The 10,000-nt window shown below is 40.9% G+C and overlaps 1 protein-coding gene across 2 annotated transcripts in view; it reads left to right on the plus strand.

Moving 5' to 3' along the window:
* Window positions 1–10,000, plus strand: part of TM9SF1 (transmembrane 9 superfamily member 1) — a 320,432-nt gene that overhangs the window by 16,355 nt on the left and 294,077 nt on the right. The window lies entirely within an intron of this gene.

The raw sequence follows: 10,000 nt of genomic DNA on the forward strand, positions 1-10,000 counted from the left end.
TTCTATCTCACTGACAAGGAATTATTATCAAACTCATAGTTTTTCTGATAAAAATATTAGATTAAAATCGATAAAAGTATATATAAGTAAATATATACAAATAAATACCTAAAACATATGTATTATATTACAAATGGTTCATAGGTTCATAGGTTCATACTAGGCTATCTGCCCGAGGGCATTTACAAGCCTAGCCCATAGTTTTGTGGCTTACGCCACCCCTTTAGTATGGGGAACTATACCCATTATTTTGCTGTGCCTCTGTCGAGCAGTGACACTGAGGTAATCCCTGGGGTATATCTGCGATCTCCCATCCATTGGTCAAGATTTCTCTTGAACAAGGCCAGCGAGGTGCTCTGCCTCACATATACCGGGATTTTATTCCACAGCATAGGGAGTCTTTGGGTGATGAATCTATCCCTCCAGCACGTCCTATTAATAGCCGTGTCGAGGTTTAAGTCTCCCGCCCTTGTGGCTCTGACGGATCTAGATTTTTGAGGTGAAGCATATTCATCAAATCTGGGTTTGACATGGCCTTGTATGTTAGGCAAAGGTCACCTCTGAGCAAGCGGTGCGACTGAATAGAGCTGGAGTTCTTTCAGTCGGGCAGCATAGGACAGATGTTTGAGACCCTTTATCCTTTTGGTGAGGAACTTTGTGGCCTCTCCAGCTGCTGCAAGTGTCGGGTCAGATACATTCGAATGGGGCATTGTACTCAATCATTGGTCTGATGAGTGATGAGTATAGGAGACTATGACCTCCCTTGATCTAGATGAGAATCCTTCATGATAAGGTGGGCAATGTAGAAGGTCTTCCTAACTACTTTAGCTACATGGGTGTCGAATGACAGACTACTATCAACCTGGGTCCCCAGGTCCCTGATAACTTCTTCTGTGCTCAGTGGATTGCCACCTATTTGGTAGCTAGGGGTAACCTTGTTTTTCGAAGGGTATGACTATGCATTTTTGGCATTTAACTTTAGGCCATGGCTCTGGCACCAGTTATCCATTTCTGTGAGACCCTTCTGAAGGATATCTGTGTCAGATGTGTTTTCTACTATGGCGCCAGTTTGCAGTCATCTGCAAACTTTGTCAGCCATAAACCTCCTGTGTTTGCTTGTACTGAAAAGTAGATGCCAAACAAGTGTGGGCCCAGGACTGAGCCCTGTGGTACACCACTTGTGACAGGCTTTGAGTCTGACATGGCGCCAGCAACTCTGACCCTGTGGGTTCTGTCACTCAGCCAGTTTGCAACCCATCTTGTGATGTATGGGTTAACATTTAAGCTGATGAGTTTTCAATGATACCCGAGTGGGGTATTGTATCAAGGCCTTCGCCAGATCGAGGTAGGCTGTATGGACTGCCTTTCCCTCATCAATAGCTTTGGTGACTGTTTCAAAAAGTCAACCAAGTTTAGAAGGCATGATCTGCCTTTGACAAAGCCAAACTGGGATGGATCCAAAGTCTGCAAATTCCCTATGTCTTTATTTATGAGGTCCATTATGATTCTCTCCATGGCTTTGCAGATAAGGCTTGTCAAGCTAATGGGCGGTAATTTCCAGGGTCGGTGGAGGCACCGCCTTTGTGAAGTGGGACCACAGTTGCAGTGTGCCACTCCTGGGTACGTATCCAGAGGTAAGACTATGATTAAACAGCTGTCCTAGCTGTGGGTTTAATTCCTCGTTGAGTTCGTGGAGCACACAGCCAGGGACACCATCAGGTCCCATGGATGCTGTGTTTTTGCTTTGGAGAGAGCAGTTCTCACTTGGGCGTTGGAGATGTTTGGGGGCTGCAATCGCTTGGTATAGATATCTCTCCTTTTGGGGAGAAGTTTGCACTGAACCTGTCAGCCAGTATGTTGGCAATGTCTGTAGGATCAGTAATCTTCACATCATTTTGAACTAGTTCTGAGCATATCTGGGAGTTTCCTCCCAGGTTTCTAACATAGCTAAAGAAGGCCTTATGATTGTCTTTTGAGTCTTTAGCTATTTTTCTCTCAAAATTTGCTTTGGATGATTTTATGAGAGCTCTTAGTTTTTTACTTATAGTGATCAAGGGTGTCTTACATTTTAAGGATTTTGCTCTATCTTGTAGTAGCTTCCTCCTTTTGTTGTAGAGTTTGTTTATGGCTGGGGTCCACCAGACTGGACGCTTGCCTTTGGTACAAAGAGTCTTTGTTTTGCTTGGGATTGCCTTATCCATGCAGTCCTGCAGGTGCTGGTAGAAGGCATCTGTAAGTGATTCAGCGGTAAATTCTATTAATACTACCCTACTTGTCTGAATTCCTATTAGATAATAGCCCCACACTATAATGTTAGCATTTTAAACTGATAATTGTACGGTTTTACTTAAAAAAGGAATAAATGATCAAAATAATAAAAAAATAATAAAATAATAAAATAGAAATAACAATAAATGCAAAAATAAGTATTAAAGGGTAGTGTAAGTTTTAATTGTTTGAACACTTAGTCTGTTTACCTAAGTAAATTTCTAAGTTTCAGTATGCAAGTGATAGAGCATACTTCATTTAGCCCTGGGTCCCTACAAGCCATTAAGCGGAGTTGCCAACTTAACTCCTTCGTTTCAAGTTGTAACCTTAGCAAGTTTTCATTCGCCATATTCAGACCATCCATCTGGACTTGGTCAATAACCATAAATTTAAATGTTTGACTTGTATTTGATATACAATGTCTCGCAAGGGTATTCTCCTCTTTACTTTTCTTAATGGCATAAAGATGTTCGTACACTCTATCTCTAAGGCGTCGGTCCGTTTTTCCTATATAGAATGACGGACACTGTTCACACTGGGCTAAATACACCACCCTCTTACTGTTGCAGTTAAAAGTGTTTTTAATGTTGTAGGTTTCTTTCCTGATGGTCAAGTTGTCCCTAGTCACTATGTGGACACAATATTTACATGATCCACATTTTTTGGTACCCCCCTGCTTGCCTTGCTCAAACCTGGTTTAACGTTTACACTTGGAGGAGGACCGCCTTTTTCTGCGCCCTTGGTAACACGCTTCCCTTCCTGGTTCTTTTTGTATGTGTAAGTGCGTTTGCTCATGTTTTCATATTTATTGGTTGTTAATTATGTAGTTTGTCTTTAAACTTTGAAATACATAGAATATTTAACTGTGCTGCATGACACCTTATTATAGAATTGTTGAGTAAATCACCCTATTGCAAGTACTACAGACTGATTTAATTGATCATATTTTGGTTCTCAGTGAAGTCTGTACTCTTGTTATAAATGCGCCAATGTTGAATCCTACATAACATGAAATCAGAGATATAGTTTCTTTTGGATTTTTTATTCTTTATTTAATATTACGTATGTTTTGGATCTGTTTTTCACTAACACTAAAAAGGTGTCAATTGTAGAGGTGAATGACTGAGTAGGGAACAGCTGTCCTATTTGTGTCGCTTGCTTTTCAGTTCTTTTTATTTTCAACAGATTGAAAACTGGACTTATCTTGAGACTTCAGTACATTCGATTTTCAGATTGTTATGAGATGAAGTGCAATACAGGAAACTGGAAAACTGTGTGTGGTTTGGAAAGCTTAAAGCAGGACACTAAAAGATAAACTATATTTACAGTGAAATCATGTAGGAATTAAAACAAGACGACTCTGGCAGCCAGCTTGGGAGTGACTCTGAAGTTTAAGTGCTGCGTACCTCATGTAGGTGCAGGCAGAAGACTATCCTAGATCAGGATCTTGAATCCCGTGGCAACAGCTATAGGGCAGATCTTGAACGTAAAGTAAATTCTCTACTTACCTTCTTCCAGTGTTTGTCCTCACTGTTTGCTTATCTTTCTTGTGCTTTATTTGCCAATAGTTGTCTTCAAGTTATTGGACATCAGCACACTTTTTGATACCTGTTGGAGTAAGACGTAGTGAGTGTAAATGCTTTCCATTAGGGAATATAATTGCAATAGGGAATATAATTTTTTTGTGTCATTGCAAGGCTCTGTGCAGACTTCTGTTGTGCTGATGCTGCGCTTGGCATGTTCTTTCAGCACAGACTGTGGCACCCATGGTCAAACCCTATTTTTGTCACAGCTTTTCACGTAGTAACCTGGGGAGAGGAATGGAAGTAATGGCTACAGATTAAGTTGTAGCACCATCAGCCAGAATGCTGTGGTATATACTCGGAGCTACATTCCAAAAACGGAAAGTTAGTGCTTCCATTCTGTGTTACATGGTTCTGACTACCCCTCGAGTTCTGCATGGAATTCGGCAGGCCATGTAAGGGAAATGACATCAAGCTGTTAGAAGAAATCTGTAGGAAAGCCCCCCCCCCAAAGTTCAGTGCAGTGGAGGGGGAGGACTGTGACTTAAGGCTAGAACAGTGACTTAAGGCTAGAACAGCTACAGCTTTTCATAAGACCAGAAGAGACAGGAGGGAAGGTTCATAATATGTGTACTAGGCTAACCATGCATCCTATATCCTTGATAGGTTGTGGTACCTTTGGTAGTGTTATCCTTGGTAGTGTAAGCAGAGTCTTGAGAGATGAAAACGTTTAAAGCAGGTGCCTGGGGGATGAATCAGTTATTTATTTATTTCCAGTTTGGTGACCGGGGAGGTCCACTGGCCTCAAAGAGCCTGTTTTCAGTGGAGGCTCGGGGAGAAAAGCTCCATAGTACAAAGTGTAAACTACATAATTCAGACTACATAGTACAGAGAAAAGCTAGATAATTCAAAGTTAACAAAATGCAGAAAAAAGCAAGATAATTCAAAGTTAACAAAATACAATACATAGTTAACAAAATGCAATATACAGTAGAAATGAGGTGCAGTAACACACTTGTAAGTATTAAATAGCAAACCAAGAACAGTTAAATTGCAACATATATACAATATATAATACATGTGGCGACCCCTAACTGGGAAAAGCCGAAAGACACAACAACAACATTTATATGTTTGAAGGTTGAGAATAGTAGTATAGAGTAGAATGTGCTCATTGGTTAGAAATGTCAGATAGTGCTCTGAAAGAAGTTATTGAGGGATAGATTCCTGGTAAGTAAGGAAGAGAATGGGACTTTGAGTGTGATAAAAGTGATCATAAGTTAAGGAAGTTAGGTAGGTAGAGAGCAGTTGCACTTTCAAGTATGGGAGAGGTAGGAATGGAGCTGGGTTTTGAAGTGTTCAAAGTTTTCAGAGATTCCTACAGATGGAGGGAGAGAATTCCATTTTTTGGCTAAGGTAAATGATAGAAGTAGCTGCCCAGTGGGACGATTTGGTTTATACACTGAGATTAGTTTTTGGTGGGCAGATCTTAGGGGTCTATGTGGGGTGTAGGAAGGTAAGATGTTAGCAAGTGCTGGACATGTAATAGTTTTGAAAATAAGCTTGTGGGCTGTACAGAGTTGGAGGTAGTCCAGGTAATTGGGAAGTTCTAACCACTGCAGCTGGTGGAGAGGTATACAGTGGTGAGTAAGTATTTGGATGAAGTTGCAAATTTTGCGATTTTATTGTAGCAGGTTTCCAGTTTAGAAGAGTTGGAGGAAGATAGATTGGTTAGTAAGGGAGCACCATACATCAGAGTGTTGCAGTGTGCCTATGTCCATTAGAGACATAAGTGACAAACCAGGGCTGAATTTCCAGGTCCCCATCCAGTTGTTTTATTTGAACTTAAATGGGGTTAGGGAGGAACTCTGCTTCACATGGATGGGTGCTGAAAAGCTTTCTGTATTGTCTTTGGAGTGAACTAATTACTATCTCTGAAAGAATGAAGGAATGCAGTTTTATGACTTCCAGCATCTACTAAACCTTCCATTGTAGCTGATCTTTGTGCGGTGGCCATGGTGGTGCAGCGGTTAGCGTTGCTGCCTCACAGCAAGAGGTTCTCCAGTTCGTTTCTTGGCTAAGGTGCCTTTTGTGCAGAGTCTGCATGTCCTCCCTGTGGTCGCATGGGTTTCCTCCGGGTGCTCCGGTTTCCTCCCACATCCCAAAGGCATGCTGTAGGTGGATTGGACACTCTAAATTGGCCCTAGGTATGAGTGCGTGCGTGTGTGTGCCTTCTGTGGAAGGTTGGGTGCCGGGCTGGCAACTCGACACCGTAAAACTCCACTGCCAGTCATGAGCGGACAGGTGATCCGCTGTGGCGACCCCTGACCGGGAAAAGTCGAAAGAAGAAGAAGATTGTAGCTGATCTTTGTAGCGATATTTAAGTTTTGAGAATACTTGCATATTTATTTGGTGACACTGTGTGGGCCACTCCTAACATCCTTGCTGTTGGTCAAACTACCATTTGTATTAAAAATAATATTACACAGTAAGATTGGACACTCTTTATTAAGGGCCTTAAAGTAGCTGATAAGGAGTTGGCTGCTGGCAGTGATAACTACTTTATAGTCTGGACAAAAGGGGGAGTAGCTAGTAAACCTTTGCCAGCTTTTCCCATGTGTGTGTGTGTCCGGGTTTAAATCAAACCTCAGAGTGTGTGTCAGCTACTTGGGCAGGGACACTAAGCACTGTTTGGACAGAGAGGGTGTTGGAGGTCTTGGCTTGGCCACTCAGCTGAGATCTCAACTCTATAGCTGTGCCAGTGGTGAGTCTGATTGGGGATCTGGAGAATGAGGGAGAAACCAGCCCTGGACTGACTGTGGTCTCTTAGTGCTCTTAAGGGAATTTGTGCTTGTTGCAGAGAGCTGCATCTGGAAATACTGTTTGTGTACTTGTCATCCTCTCAGTGTACATCCCCCGCTTGTGCCAGTGGTGAGGGTTGAGCCTCCTTGGTTACTGGTATAGTGGTGGGTCATCACATTATTGGCCGGCAGTGGTGGGGTCACAACATCCCATATTAGGACTCAGTGGTGTGGATATTGAACTCTTGTAGCCTGTAAATACTGGTCACTAAAAAAGTTTTTGTACTCTCAAGCAGCCACACTGTAGACATTCAGAGTTTCATGTCACAATAGTTTTATTTATCATTTTGTTAGCTTAGTTAGTCGGGAGAGCAGGCAAATATGTCAGCAGGGTTGTATGGCAAGCTGACAAGGAGCCAGTTAGCTGAGATGTGCCCAGCCAAAGGACTGGTGCATGCCAACCTGATTAAAGCAGAAATGATTGCAGCCTTAACCACAGCTGCATCACAGACCAGCAACCAGGAAGACAACCAGACTGGTCTTGGGGATGTACAACTCTCAGAAAATGGACAGTTCCACTTTCCCTTAGAGGACTTAAAAACCTGCCTGGAGTTGGAGAGACTTGAACTGGAGGCCAAATGTTTAGAACTAGAGTCGGCAGAGAGACTGTGACACTTGGAAGTCAAAGAATTAGAATCAGCAGAGAGACTGAGCCATCTGGAATCCAAAGAAAATGAGAGGCAGAGGCAAAACGAAAAGGAGTTGCTGACTCTTCTCCAGGGTCATGGAAGTAATGGGGAAGGGAATAATCGAACCCCAGAAGCAATTAAAGTCAGTAAAATTTCTGTCACAATTTACAGAGGGTGAGCATTTTATTCATATGTTTGAAAGGGTTTGCAAACAGTATAAAGTTGACCAAGGGCTTTGGGTACAGTTCCTGACTCTCTAACTCCATGGTAAAGCTGTAACTGCTGTTTCTAAATTGTCTGATACTGATTGCTTAAACTATAATGCATTTAAAATTGTTTATTCAAGTGTTTTAAGTTAACACTTGAAGATTATAGAAAAAAGTTTTGTAAGCATAGACAGAAAGCAGATGACTGTGTGTGTCTGATTATATTGCTGAGTTAAGCACTTATTTTCACAGATGGGTGAGTGGATATCAGGTCGCCACTTTTGAAGGGCTGGCAGACCTTTTGGTGAGGGAACAAGCACTAGCAAGCACTGCATCAGTGCATAGCAAAATGGATACCCAGTGCTGCACATGGGTCTGAGAGAACCCATGGTGGACAGCATAAACTGCCCCAACAGAGTCTGCCAATAATAGGGTAAGTCACTAGTTTAGGTACATGGCCAGGATCGAAGGTTAAATGTTTTAAATGTAACCAGTTTAATATTCATGTAGCATATAGATGCACCTTGTTTTGTTTCTAGTTTACTTTTGGTGCTATTACCATGGCGGAGGTTGATGATGAAGCTTTGCTCAACTTGACTATTCACCCTACACCTACCTCTGAGGCTTCTAACTTAAACGGCTTGTTGGCGGCTACATTAGTAGAAATTAAGGATTCCCTAAAGTTTCTTGTCATGAAAGCTAATGAAACGAGTGCCGGTGGCAAAGTTACTAATCTGGATGGATCTTTTCATGAGATGGACACAGTAATTGAATGCGACAGCATTCCTCAAATGACGAAGGTTTCCAAAGGAAAGCAGCAGCGCACTATTGGTCGGGGGGCTTTCGAGCAGTTTTATGACCGTGCGGAAAATCCATTTTGTTCCTCTGGTAATTTTCCAAAATGCTACAATAATGAAGATTTCAACTACAAACGTGAGCAGTTATCAAAATTGCTTAAACGCTATAAATCGATTGACTTGGAGAATTGTTATTTCCTACGTTGTATCGATTTGAACATTGTGCCTAAAGGACTTCGTTTTTTTAAATGCCCCAATGGGGTTAATGCAGGTGAGCCTATGTTTGATACGTTAGTAGCGTTTTTCAATGAAGCAGGGTTGCGCTTCTTGAGAATACTTATTGACAACAATCTGGTTAAAATGGAGTTTCTTAAAAAAGAAATAGTTGAAATTGAGTCTTTTTTCAAACAAAGTCTTTCTGGAGCGAATTTTGATGAATTTTTTGAAGGCACGTTATGTGATGTTGAACAACATGCTGTCGATATTGTAAATAGGAAACAGGGGAAGTTGGCTCGTGACATTGCTTCCTATAAAAATAAAACTGCATATAATCACTTTGCTGTGTCTCACAAATTTAGTAAACCAAATAATTTTAAAGGACATTACACCAATTACTCTGACAAGGCAGTCCGTAGTAAAACTGTTGTCGCTTCAAGCTCTCAGAACAGCGGTACTGCTGCCACTAAAAGTGTTTTTTTAGTTAATGAAGTCGCCACCAATGAAGATGTTTGTTTGAAAACCAACCTTATGGAAAATGACATAGTTCAGACAGTTATTGACTGTGATAACAATCCTTTGGTGGTCAATGACAGCAATTTTCCATCTATAGTTGTCAATGGCAAAACCACCAACACAAAAACTGGGTCTAATTCTGGCAGCACGTCTTCTTCTTCAACTACTACTTCTTTTTTTGGCAAGAAAAATCAGCTAAATTCAAAAACTGTTTTTACCAGAAGCAGGACTTTTCTGAATTCTCAGTCCTCGGGGGACGAGACATAATTGAGCAGTCAAATATTTTTAGTATAATTAATTTAACAAATCATGTTTTTTCCGAACATGATTTGAGAGTTTTGAAGTTAGGTTTTAATTTTGTTCCTAGTACAAGAGCGAACTATGTCAGGACTGTAGTGGACATTAAAAAATATACTAGGAAACTTAATTTACATTATTTGATGCACAACGTGTCAGTAGACAATCAAAAAGTTTTTAACAAGCCATCATGTTATACACCAACTTTACAACATACTATAAGGGTGTTTGAAGAAATATGTTTACAAGATATTTCTAAAATGTTAAATTCTAAATCAAATCATTACAGTAACATGACAGATATCGAGAGAAGAGCCCTAAATAACTTAATCACTATGACCGATAAATTCAGGTTTATGAAAAGTGATAAGGGGGGCAACATAGTAATCATGGAACAGGAGATTTATAAAGCCAAAATGTTTGATGTCTTAAACAATACAGACGAATATGACGAGGTCACCCTTTCCGACATACATCGTAGCCAACATTTCATACATTCTCAGTTATATGAAGCTTTAATGTCTGGTGACATTAGCTTCGAGATGTATGATTTTTGTGTTGTGGAAAAACCTCGGATTGGGGTAATGTTTGGGATACCTAAGACCCATAAATCAGTTCATAATCCACCGTTTAGACCTATAGTGTCCTCGCCGCATTCAGTTACTGAGGGAATTTCCCTGGTCATAG

Source organism: Protopterus annectens, chromosome 16.part0 (genome assembly GCF_019279795.1).
Source record: "Protopterus annectens isolate FY-2018-M chromosome 16.part0, PAN1.0, whole genome shotgun sequence".
Taxonomy (NCBI): domain Eukaryota; kingdom Metazoa; phylum Chordata; order Ceratodontiformes; family Protopteridae; genus Protopterus; species Protopterus annectens.